Source organism: Carassius gibelio, chromosome A4 (assembly GCF_023724105.1).
Source record: "Carassius gibelio isolate Cgi1373 ecotype wild population from Czech Republic chromosome A4, carGib1.2-hapl.c, whole genome shotgun sequence".
In the NCBI taxonomy this organism is placed as follows: Eukaryota; Metazoa; Chordata; class Actinopteri; order Cypriniformes; family Cyprinidae; genus Carassius; species Carassius gibelio.
In genome coordinates this window covers 35,200,316-35,213,249 of record NC_068374.1, presented here as the reverse complement: position 1 = coordinate 35,213,249, position 12,934 = coordinate 35,200,316, and the positions used below count along the sequence as shown (strand labels likewise).

Here is a 12,934-nt window from a genome sequence, read left to right as displayed (position 1 = left end):
AACCTTGAACTAGAATGCAACGCATATTTAATTTATTTTAAATCTATAAATTTATGTTTTTGTAGTATTTATTTAATCAAAAGTTTCATCATTTATTTTAATAATTTTTATGTATTTTTTTTATATTACATATGTTTTTTCTAGTCACTTCTAACTAGTACAAAAGTGGTATGGGTATTTTTATGGGTATTATTTATTTTAATCTATTTTTTATTTTATTTACATCTATTTTTAACATTTTAATCTAATTTTTGATTCTTTAAAAAAAAAGAAATTGCAATGTTTTTTTCTCTCTAGAGTTTTCCAGAGAACCACTTGTAAAAAAAAAAAAAATATATATATATATATATATATATATATATATATATTCTAAGTAAAAAAAAAATTAAAAAAAATCACAAACTCGGAACCTTTATTTTTAAGAGTGACAAAATGTTTTTAGATTATTAAAATGTAAAAAAAAAAAAAAATCTGAACTGAACTACTAGCAACAGAAATGAATCAGGCGTCGAATTTTGAGCACTGAACGTCAGCTTGAGCCAAAAGCCACTGGAAATCTGGCTTACACTGAGAAATGTTGCTCTGGAACACCAGCAAAACACATCCAACATCTAAAGAAGTGAAAGTTTCCCCTCGGCTGACATCCAGTCGCTCAGCAGAGTGTCAAGGGGAAAAGAACAATCCATCTCTGTGATTAACAACATCATGCACATCATCTTTAATAATTCAGTTTGCAACAATTTCCATCTCTCTCCAGCTGTTAACAGACCGATCTGTGTGTTATTAGTTAGTGCTGTTTGTCTCTGAGCTGAAGCTGAAACAGCAGAAAATAATAAAAGGGCTTCGAGTCTCAGGGCGTCTTTAATTGATCTGTTTTAAAAGATCTATTTTCCACATCATCTGTTTCTCATATAGAGATGTAGATTTCTACTCCAACATCAATATTACAACAGAATGACGGTGTTTACTTTCCTAATCAATGTTCCTGGTCTTATTGTGGATGATTCATAAAAAATATTTAAAATCGTTTTTTGGCTGACATCATCAATCCCCCATTTAAGCCACACCCACTTTTTATATTCCAGTCAATCACTAGTGGATAAAACTGCTCTACTTTTTGCTTTGATCACTCAATATTTTGCTTTCTTTCTACACTTTTTTTCTAATCATATAGCGATGTAATGCTCAAAATATTATTTATTAATATCTAATCTGTAGTATTTATTTAATAACATTTTATTTATTTTTTTACTCACTTATTTGTTTTAATTTTATCTATATTTCTTGATAGATTTAAATCAATATAGATTTATTTAAAAAGTTTGTATATTTATATTTTATATTTAAATATTTTTTTAAAATCTATATATATATACTTTATTTTTTTCTGTATTTCTTTCTCTTTGTTTTCACGGACTCTAATTTAACTATAATAAAATGTTATCATTTGTTTGTTTTATTTCATTTTTTATATTTCAATTTATTTGTTTATTTAAATGTAGTTTTAATCTTTATTTATTTGAGCACATTTTTTATTATTTATTTAATTTTCTATTTTTTCCTTTTTTATTGATTTATTTGTAAAAAAAAAAACACTTTTTCCTCATTCCTCATTTAAGCCCCGCCCCTCCACGTGTAACGCCCACTTTTCATGATCCAATCAGTCACTGGTGGATAAAAGGGCTCTACTTATTTATTTATTAATCTCTGAACATCCTGCTTTTAGTATTAGACACTATTTTAGTTTTTGAGATATTGTTTGTTTGTTATTAATATTTTTGAATTTGTTTCATTTTTTATGTTTTGCTTTCATTCCGATTTTTTTGTTGTTATTTATTATTTTTTTTGTTTGTTTTTTTTATATAATGAATAATAATATGGATATTTATGTCTATATACATTTTTATTTGGATTTTACACTGAAACATTTTTTATATATAAATTAAAGCAATTATAACTCAGAAATTGCTTATACATTTCTCAAATAATTACAAAGAACAAAACACTGAATTAAAAGGGAAATATTCAAATGGTATTTTCTTGTAAAACATACTGTAATAATTTTTTTTGGGAAAAAAAAAGGTTTTACAGTGTAGTTATTTGACTACTTAAACTTAACTAAATGAAAATTATAAATCGCTGAAATAATATTCTACGGTTTTTTAAATTTTATTTCAGTTATGGTGGTGACTAAGGTTCGGTTTAATAATAACCCTGTAATAACCCTGGTCATACAGCAGAATTACATTTATTGTATCTTATGTGATTTGAGAAAGAATTTTAACATAAAACGTGCATCTTTGAAAAAATTATAGTGCAACAATTCTCTCCTGAAATCTGTTTTAAACAGAACTAATGTGTTCATTAACAGCCATTGAGTGGCTCAGTCTGTCAATCACTCCACTTACTCCACTGCTTCTTTTCTCTCAGTCTCGGGTGACTTCATACTGAGAGACAATCATCTCACTTCATTAGACAAACACAAACAACCCAGCATTCCCGCAGGGACACAAACAGAAAGACAGACAGAGAGCGAGCGAGAGACAGACGGGGAGATCCAGGTGAGACGAATGTGCAGGAGATCAATAATCACCTGTGAGACACTTCACAGCAGGGTGAGCCAACGGAGCAGTGCATGCTGGGATATACTATATATTCACACTGAAAACAGTTATTTTAAACTATAGTTATTTGACAAAATTTTTACTGTATTTCCGATCAAATAAATCAGGTTGGTGAGCAGAAGAGACTTTTTTCAAAAACATTTAAAATCTAACTTTAATTCCAAACTTCAGTAGTGTTTCTTCCAAAGCTAAGAATAAAACTTGTGTAACCCCAGACCACCAAGTTTGTTTCGTAACACCATCGGTTACATCATCACCATCGTCAGTCAAGTCAATGGAGTCGTGTGTCAGTTCAGACCGAGGTCTGCGTTTTCCCCACCGAATCACCAGCTCCAGGATCAATCCGGTGGAAAGAAAACAACATGTGTGTGTGTGTGTGTTTCCATGGAACATCTTTCTGAGTATCCAAACTCTGTGTGTGTTTGTGTTCCTTACACAAGCAGGGCTGTTATTCTCCGTTGGCCTCCTGCACCTTACCGACCCAATCTATGAGAAAGCGGCCTCAAACTGCTTGAATGAAAAGAGGGAATCGAACTGAACAGACAGAGAAATGCAACAACCCCCCTGCACCTCTACCCAGCATGCTTTTGTGTGTGGATGTGTATAAAACCACCATTTCCCACATAGTCAACTAGACCCACGGGAGATTAATCTCCACTGACAACGTCAGCTGATCTCACACTCTTGAAATAAAGGTTCAGAAGGGAGCTTTCACAGCGACGCCACTGAAAAACCATTTCTGGTTAACCCCCTAAGAACATTTCAGTGATCAGTTCTTATTAAAAAGAACTCGCAAACGTGAGAAAAGTCTGAATTGTGAGAAAGAAACTCGCAAACGTAAAAAAAAGTCTGAATAGTGAGAAAGAAACTCGCAAATGTGAGAAAAGGCTGAATTGTGAGAAAGAAACTTGCAAACGTAAAAAAAAGTCTGAATAGTGAGAAAGAAACTTGCAAACGTAAAAAAAAGTCTGAATTTTGAGTAATAAACTAGCAAACATGAAAAAAAATCTGAATTGTGAGAAACTCCCAAATGTGAGAAAAGTCTGAATTGTGAGAAACTCGCAAACATGAAAAAAGTCTGAATCTTTAGAAACTCGCAAACTTGAGAAAACCTGAATTGTGTGAAAGAAACTCGCAAACATGAGAAAAGTCTGAATTGTGGGAAACTAGCACAAAATATTGAATAGCGAGAAAGAAATTCGCAAAAGTGAAAAAAATCTGAATTGTGAGAAACTCACAAACGTGAGAAAAGTCTGAATAGCGAGAAACTCGCAAAAGTGAAAAAAAAATCTGAATTGTGAGAAACTCGCAAACATAAAAAAAGTCTGAATTGTGAGAAAGAAACTCAAAAACTTGAGAAATGTCTGAATTGTGAGAAACTCGCAAACGTGAGAAATGTTTGAATTGTGAGAAACTAGCAATTGTGAGAAAAAAGTCTTAATTGCGAGAAAGAAACTCGTAAAAATGAGAAAAAGTCTGAATTGCGAGAAAGAAACTCGCAAACATGAGAAAAGTCTGAATTGCAAGAAACTCGCAAATGTGAGAAAAAAGAAGGGGGTGTCCCAATACTTTTGTTTATAAAGTGTATAAACTCAATTCGGAGGAAATAAGTCGAAATTGTGAAATACAAACATGCGATTCTGAAGGTTAAAGGCATAAAATGTGAGATTTAGTCACAACAACTTTTTTTTTGTGGCGGAAATAAGCTTCTTATACCTAAATAACCTTGTTCCACTAAAAAGAACCCTTTGTGGAATGTAAGTTTTTTCATGGATGTTAAAGGTTCTTTATGTAAACATTCAAGCCAGTAAAGAACCTTTATTATTTTCATTAGAAATGATAGGAAGTGATCCAGATTAACGTCCATCAACAGCATAGACTCCATTATAAAACTAAATAATTATTAGCCTCACGTTTCCTTATAATTGAGTCATAACTTAGCCTGGAAGTGAGAGAAGGACGGCGAGAGACGGTTGGCTGGTGGCTGTTCAGTTGAGCAGGAATAGTTCTGGCAACAGCAGCGGCATTGAGGCCCAAAGCTCGGAGCTCACAAAGTGACACGGCACCCCGCTTATTCTCATTCCAGTCAGGAACGACCCACTTCACACACCACCCTGGGAAAAACGGCCTCTCTAAACACACACACATGCCCTGTACGTGTAAGCCTGAATGCAGACACGCACGAGGTGTTCTCAAAAGGAGGAAACAGAGAGAAAACAGCAGATGTAAGCCGCTGAGATTTGCAGAGGTTTCACCTGTCACTGTGAGCTGAAGAGGAGCATGAGATGTGTGTTGATAAGGAGGAAGGTAAAACACTCTTGGTTTAGCTGCTTTGGCTTGATCTCTCTCTGTCTCTCTCTCGTCCCAGAGGGGATGTTCCCGCACAGATGTGGGCCGCACAGATAAAAGGTGGACCACGGCAAACCCATTTAAATGCTTTTCTAAGGAAACGCTTTGAAGTTTATACAGGACATGCTTGCTTTCCTGCATTACAATGTCATTTACATCATCCCTTCGGGGACGTAAAAAAACACACAAGAATATCGATGGGTGAATCCCACAAAACACTCCAAAATCAATTAATAAGAAATAAGAAATTATATTCTGCAGTAATAGAATAGAATTTTTTCCATTATGACATCATTTTCAGATCTTCCCAAATATCCTTCCTTTGATGCAAAAAAAAATAATATATCAAATCATATATTTAAAACAATATATAATATTAAATATTTAAGTTTGAAAACAAAATTCAAATGTAAAACATAAAACATATGCAAATATTAAAAACAATGTTATATTAAATGTTAAAAATATAAAATATTTTAATTTATAAATAAAATGTCAATTTAAAACACTGTATATTATTTAAATTAAAATTAAAAATTAAATGTATGCATTTAGCAGACGCTTTTATCCAAAGCAACTTACAGTACATTCAGGCTGTCAATTTTTACCTATATTTAATATTTAATATTTTTTACCTATATTTAAATTTGTATATCTATATTTATATTTATCACTGTAACAAAAAAAATACAACAATTAAAATAAAATAAAAATAAAAAAATCTAATATCAAAAAATATATTTAAAACAATATATAGTATTAAATATTTAATTTTTAAAACAAAATTAAAATGTAAAATATTATGCAATATGTGTTACTGTAATATAAAAGAAAATGCAAGAATTTAATAAGAATCACCATTCAGAATAACAATATAAACTTAAAAATAAGGAAATTGTCTTGCATTACGAATTGTTTTTTTTTTTACATTTTACCTAATCTGTATTTATTGTAATGCAAAATAATGTACAAAATATAGCATATATTAAAAACAATTGTTATATTAAATGTTTACATTTTTTGTTTTAAATGTTAAATAAATAAAATGTCATTTTAAAACACTGTATATTATTTTTTACTGTAAAAGAAAAACAATTAAAATCAAACAAAAAGCAACAATTCAAAATGATGACAAAATGTAAAAATTAAGAAAATGCCTTTTAGAGTCAATAAGTTGTTTTGCATTGACATTATTTTCTTGAAAATGAAACATATTTCCAAATAATTACTGTAACAGAATACAATACGCTAAAACAAGTAACATTTAATGTTGAAATATATATTTAAAAATAAAAAATACAGTATTTGTACTGTAATAAAATAAAATACGGTAATTAGATTCAAATGAAAATCAAGATTCAGGTAAATGATATGCTTAATCTAATGCAATTAAACATATAAATAGGCATTTATTTTCTTAATGCAATGCATAATTGTTTTGGTTTTGAGGTGAAATGTCACCTGTGGACAGATTTTTGTGTAGAAGCTCGAACACTGAGCTTCTAATCATTATGCATGCTCTCCAACCCGAGCAGAAACACCTGTAACACTTTCTTTCTTGACTTTAACTTGCATTATTTTATATTTCACCAGCCAGAGGTCACAAACACCCGCTGACCTCAGAGCTGAAAGAGAAAGAGATTTCTCTGACACGCTTAAGAAGACAGAAAGCAGGATCTGAGGAGACATCTGCTCAAGCTTTCTCCAAGAAAACACAAACATCTCTTTCTGAGACCTTGTCTGGCTTTAAACGAGCGCTTCAGGACGGAGGTTTAAAGCTACGTACCTGTAGTCTGAGGAATAGTTTGCTGGTTCTCTTCCTGATTCCTTTAATTCTCCTATCTCTCTCTCTTTAGCTCTAGCTTTCTATTTCCACCACAGAGCCGTGCTAATGGTGTCTGTGAGAGCGGCGGACTGAATGCATGTGTGTGTGTGTGTGTGTGTGTGTGTGGAGGGAGGGATTGTTTGTGTATTTGCCGCGAGCTGAAAGCCCAATTGATTCGTGATCACACACTCATTAATACAAGATCATTCCAGACGAGAGGAGAAAGAAAGAGAGATGCTGAGAGAGAGCTGTCTGTCAGTCACAGCGCAGATAAAAGTCTGAAAGCACACTTGAAATGAAGTTTCCCTCCACACACACTAGTAAAGTCACTAAAGCGACGCTAAGACTTTCAGACAAAATCTAGAAAATAAATCTGCATTGTTTTGTATCATTCTTTTATGGCTCGTACAGATTTGAGACTCTGAAACATGATTGATGGAGAATCAGGTAAAGCTGAGCTGCTTCAGTCCATCTGGAGATGTTACTGACCTTATTCTGACCTTTACTTTACTAAGATTTGACACCAGAAGCTCCAGCTGAATGCAAACAGATCCTGTACACACAAACACAGATGCCATATGAACATACGAAAGCTGTAAAGGTTAAAACACAAATAGTTAAATGACTCGGCTAAATCTCAAAGAAAGGAGCGCTACACGAAACATCTGTAATAAAGTCATCGGTCCAGCTGGAGAATCCATCTGTGATGCTACACACACACACACACACACACACACGGCGCTTGAAGACAATCACTTGAGTGTGAAATATTAATAGAGTCAGTGAGGGACACCTGCAGAAGCACGTCTCTCCATCATCCTCTCATTCCCTGTTCATGAATTATACACTTCCATCTGCATCCCTCCATCTTTCTATCTCTCCCTACTACTTCCCTTCTTTTTGAGGAAAGCGCAGAGCGCATCAGGTCGCCTCACACGATCCTCTGATCTGAATACGGACGCTGTTATTTACATCCGAGCCGTCCATCCGTGGGCCCTCAGCAGCCTTTGAGTGCGTCTGATGAAACCAAAAATGATGAAACCGAATGAAATCTCCAGTTCACGCTCCTACGTCAGACGGAAAACACTATAGAAACCCTTCCTGTCTGCACACATTCACACGCATCAACACAAACTCATTGCATCACTGCACACACTTCAGACGTATTCAGAGCTTGTCTGATAGTGTGATCAATAACTGAGAAGATCCATCTCATCTGCATCCTTTATATGAGTTTCTGTTGGTTTACGTTTATGAAAAGTCAATGCAGAAGAAAGGATGAAACGAAAAGTACTTTTTTAGTGTTTTTCTTAGAAATCAAATGCTTGGTTTCATGGTTTTGGAGATTTACACACGTTTAATTGAATGACTTTTAATGCACATTAAATAATTACTAATTACTGTTCTTGATGTTCTAGAGGGGAATGGAAAAATATTAAGGGTCACTGCAGAAGGATGAAAAGAAAAAAACTGTAATAACTCATTTAAAATCCATAGTTTTGGTTAAAAATCAAATCTTCGGTTTCATGAGGTTTTGAAAAAAGTTTTAATTTAGTGACTAGAAACAAGTTAAAATAATAATATGTTGTCTATATTGCCTAAAGTGCGTGTTCAAAACATTTTAAAAATGTTTTCAAAATATTTCATTGGTCATATAGTTTGAAATACCCCTGCCATGTCTTAAAAAGTCAAATATTATGATATTTTTAAGAAATATTCATTACTGTTTTTGACTACATATATATATATATATACACACACACACACACACACACACAAATACATTAATGAATATCTCTTAAGAATAGAAAATTTTATTTTATTTTTTGTTGTTACTGTTGTTGTTTATTTTTTTGTTTAAGATGAAAATAATATAAAGGAAACATTTTTTTTTTAATCTTTAAAAATGTAAAAAGATCCAAACAAAAGCGAGAAGGAAGAGAAAAATAAAGAAAAAGTAAGGCAGAAGGAAGAGGAAAACATCTGAAATAAAATATTACATAATATAAATTATAAAAAAATATTGAACTATAAATAAATAAAATATTCCTTATTATATACTTTTTTAAAAATATATATGGTTTACATTTTATTAAAAAAAAAAAAAAAATTGCATATTTTAAATTTGTCCAAACAAAGCAAGTCACAACAGCGGAGTTTACCCACAATGCAACACACACACAGAGGACCAAAAACGAACACAATAATCCACTTGAGGCCATGTGCGTATTACGGCGGGTAAGTGATTTTAACCCTGTGACCTTGACCAGATCACTAATGAAGTGGCTTTACATCAGCAACACTCATAAAAGAGCATCTTTATTAGTTTGCAATGTGTTTACAATGTTCAATAAATATTCATTCACGAGAATCAGAATAAATCTGAATTAAGTGATGTAATGCATTAGTCTGACTGTAGATTATTCTGGTTCGTGCGTGACAGTTCATCATAATTTCATGACCACTTCAAATACGACTAATCAAATCAGAGTCTTGTAAAGTCAATCAATCTACTGTCTCTCTCTCTCTCTCTCTTCACCAATGCATGTCTTTCTGTCTCTCTCTCTCGTGTGTTTTCATGAGTCCATGTTTGTCTTTTTGAGCTCAAAATCTCATTAATGTACTACACGATGGTTGGGGCTTAGAAACGGCAGGAACATGAGCTAATAGTTTTGCATAATTCAAATAAATAGCTTCATTTTCTCGCTGTCTAGCGTCATTTGCTTTCCTTGTAAACGTGTATGTGGCACCTGGTTGATCACGATCCGCCGTGTGCTTCTTACAAAGAGCGACTAAAGGAAACAAGTCAGAGGAAATCAAATTAAACTCCAAGCTAACACACACACACACACACACCGCTTTGATTTCTCTTGTTGTTAAAAGTCGGATAATGAAAGGACGGGTAAAACCTTCACAATGATTTATGCCAAAATCCTCCTCCAAACTTTGCATCTTCATTCAGCCAAAAAACAATCTGTAGGCCGACGGACGCATCCATGTGATGCCTGATTCGGAATAATTGGGACTTTTGGAAAGAAGTGTGTGTGTGTGTGTGTGTGTGTGTGTGTGTGGTGATTGAAAAACGGTTCAAATATTAAAATCACAAGGCGACTGTTGCTTTGCATATTTCACTGCATGTGCTCAGAAATCTGCTGTTTTCCACTGATCCAGAAAAATCAAGTCAAACTGAGAGTTTAAAACACTGTAGACACACACACACTCACACACACACACACACACAGCTGTATTAAAGGACGTCCCATAAACCGGATCAGTGACATAGTGTCCAATCATTCTGACTCGTATAAAAACTGGATTAAAATCTTACGGTGCAGTAATGCAAGAGTACCAGAGGCTAAAAAAGCAGAAAGGTGAAGCTTGCATCTTTTTTAAAGCACTTGCATCAAACATTAAATTAAAAAAAGAACTATTCCTTTAACTTACACAGACTTAATGCATCAACTTCTAAAGGAAAGAAAGCATTTCCACTATTAATCAAACTTCAAATTACACAGAAGTTGTGTGACATCCACATCCTAATAAACCATGAACAAAACAGAACAGATGACATTAAATGCAATAAAACTTAAAAATACTGTAAATTGTGCTGAAGCAAAACTAGATGCACAGAGAGAGAGAGAGAGAGAGAGAGATGTGGAAGAGATCCTAATATCCCATTACTGAGAGTATGAAGTGTTATTAAACCCAGCTGTAATCTCTAATCTAACCTCAGCGCTGCCCACATAATCCTCCGCATTACAGACAATAAAAACCTCCGTCTCTTTAAACACTGCTTTAAACTTTGAGCACACTTCTCACAGCTCAAGATGAATCACATGCATTATTAATCACAATATATTAGCTCTTATAAATTTAAATACTTAGACGCACACGGATTGTGCATTAATTTCCATGGCAATCCCGAACCTGACATTTGAACTCAATAACACGATCCTTCCTCCCAAATGAGTTATTAAACGAGGAGTTAAATCCGGTTATATATTAGCAAAGTCAACATGAAGTTGCTCTTTTAATTTCAATAAAGCTGTAAGAATATTATACTGTAGCTGGAGTCTGTTCATCATCAGAGATTCAGCTCTGTGTTCAGAAACACAAAACTGGACGTGAAACGCTGGATTTAAAAAGAGGAAGATGCATGCAATGACATGCATATGCAAGCATCATTCATTTATTTATTTATTTTAAATGCATTGATGCAATCCAAACATGCATTATATAAGGTTTCCCCTTCCTCTTTCTCTCATCTATTAGGAAGAGGATCTCAGGGACGATCTGCTTCCTGTCAGATCTATGAAGACGAATAAAGACACATCAGTCATGACAGCCAGGGGACGGTATTAAATAACACTTCTTACTCGGTTTCTAATCTCCTGAATAATAAAACCATGTTAAAGTGGATTATAAACACATCTTGTAATCGCTGCGTCTTCTATTTGCTGAAAATTATCTGTCATGATATTTCTCCACTCAGTATAAACAAATATTGTAAAATAAGAAATTAAAGCATTTTGATCTAAGAAATTACATTGTTTATACATGCTTTATATATATGTTTATATATATATATATATATATATATATATATATATATATATATATATATATATATATATATATATATATATATATATATATATATATATAATTCTCATTATAATAAGAAACATATTTTATTTTATTTAATATTTATTTAATTATATCTGAATTGTATTAAATATATTTATCATTTATTATATATATAAAATTAATATATTAAATTTATTAGCAATTATTACATTAAATTATGTAAGGAATAATAAATTATATATATATATATATATATATATATATATATATATATATATATATATATATATATATATATACACACACATATATTTCCAAATAACAATATATATTATATTTCTACACCATATATATACATATATATATATATATATATATATATATATATATATGTATGTATGTAGTCGTAATTTTTGTGAATTCATATAATTAAAAATAATGTATTTTAATTTCGTGACCGTCCATGCTATAATAAAAATTTAGGGTTGGGATGCGGCCTAGTTTAACATATATAAGGCCTTATTTTCTTTCAGCGAATTGTATCTTCTTAGAAACTCTTTTTTTGCCGTTTTCTTTTGCGAGTGTGATAAAGTATTTCTTTAAGAGATTCAACCAATGCCTTTAATGACTCACAGAGAGGAGTAAATAGGTCTGGAAGTTTTTTAATTGCTGGTTTTAAGATGTATTTGATCTGAAGAGAGAAAGAGTCTGAGCTAGAATTGTAAAAGAAATATTTTTACAATTCTAAAATATGTCTTCTATGTGAATATCTTTTAAAATGTAATTTATTCCTGCGATCAAAGATGTATTTTCAGCGTCATTACTCCAGTCCTCAGTGTCACATGATCCTTCAGGAATCATTCTAATATCCTGATTTGCCGCTCAATAAACACGTCTGATCATTATTATTAAAAACACAACTTTTGTGCACCATTTAGGCATGAATATCACATGGCGTGTTATTATTTTTCTTAAAAGATGATTCTAAACATTTCCTATTATAAGTGAAAAAGATACTTGAGTACACCGAGCCATATCTACTGTATAGAGCCTTTTCACTAGTGCCTGTAAAAACATAAGAATCCAGTTATTTCCACCAGTGGCACAGGAATTGCTTAGAGCAGCTTTAAGTATAATTGCATGTGTACGTGTGTGTTTTTGTGTCCGCTTTGATGTTGAAATTCATCACTCTGTAGCTGATTGTGTGCGTGTGTCCTGTCTCCAGACGGAGCGAGCGTGAGCTCTGAAACCCAATCTCCACGTGCTCCCAGAGATCCTGTTCCCTTCTCCATCCAGCCAGCGCAGAACAACACTTTCTCTATTGCCCTGGAAGGAAAAGAACAACAATGTGAGACATTTCTAGGCACAAACTAATCTCCCGAACACAACCTCTAAGCGTATTTTTTGAAAGACAGGTAAGATTGCGGAGGTGAGCGTTTCGGCTCAATTGCACTCCTGTCATCTCCGTTCTCCTGAATTGATGTTAGTCTAAAAAAAGCACGAGTCTTGAGCTTTATTTGCTGGTGAACACTTTCCCGTCTCAGGGTTT

General features: G+C 32.8%; 1 protein-coding gene across 1 annotated transcript in view; it reads right to left on the bottom strand.

The window, feature by feature from the left end:
- The window catches only part of LOC127979424 (pleiotrophin-A-like), a 25,493-nt gene extending 18,577 nt beyond the window's left edge, over positions 1-6,916 (bottom strand). Inside the window, exon 1 of the mRNA XM_052584882.1 lies at positions 6,760-6,916. The gene's annotated coding sequence lies outside the window, so the exon portion shown is untranslated. The remainder of the gene's footprint in view (positions 1-6,759) is intronic.
- Positions 6,917-12,934: the final 6,018 nt, after the last annotated feature.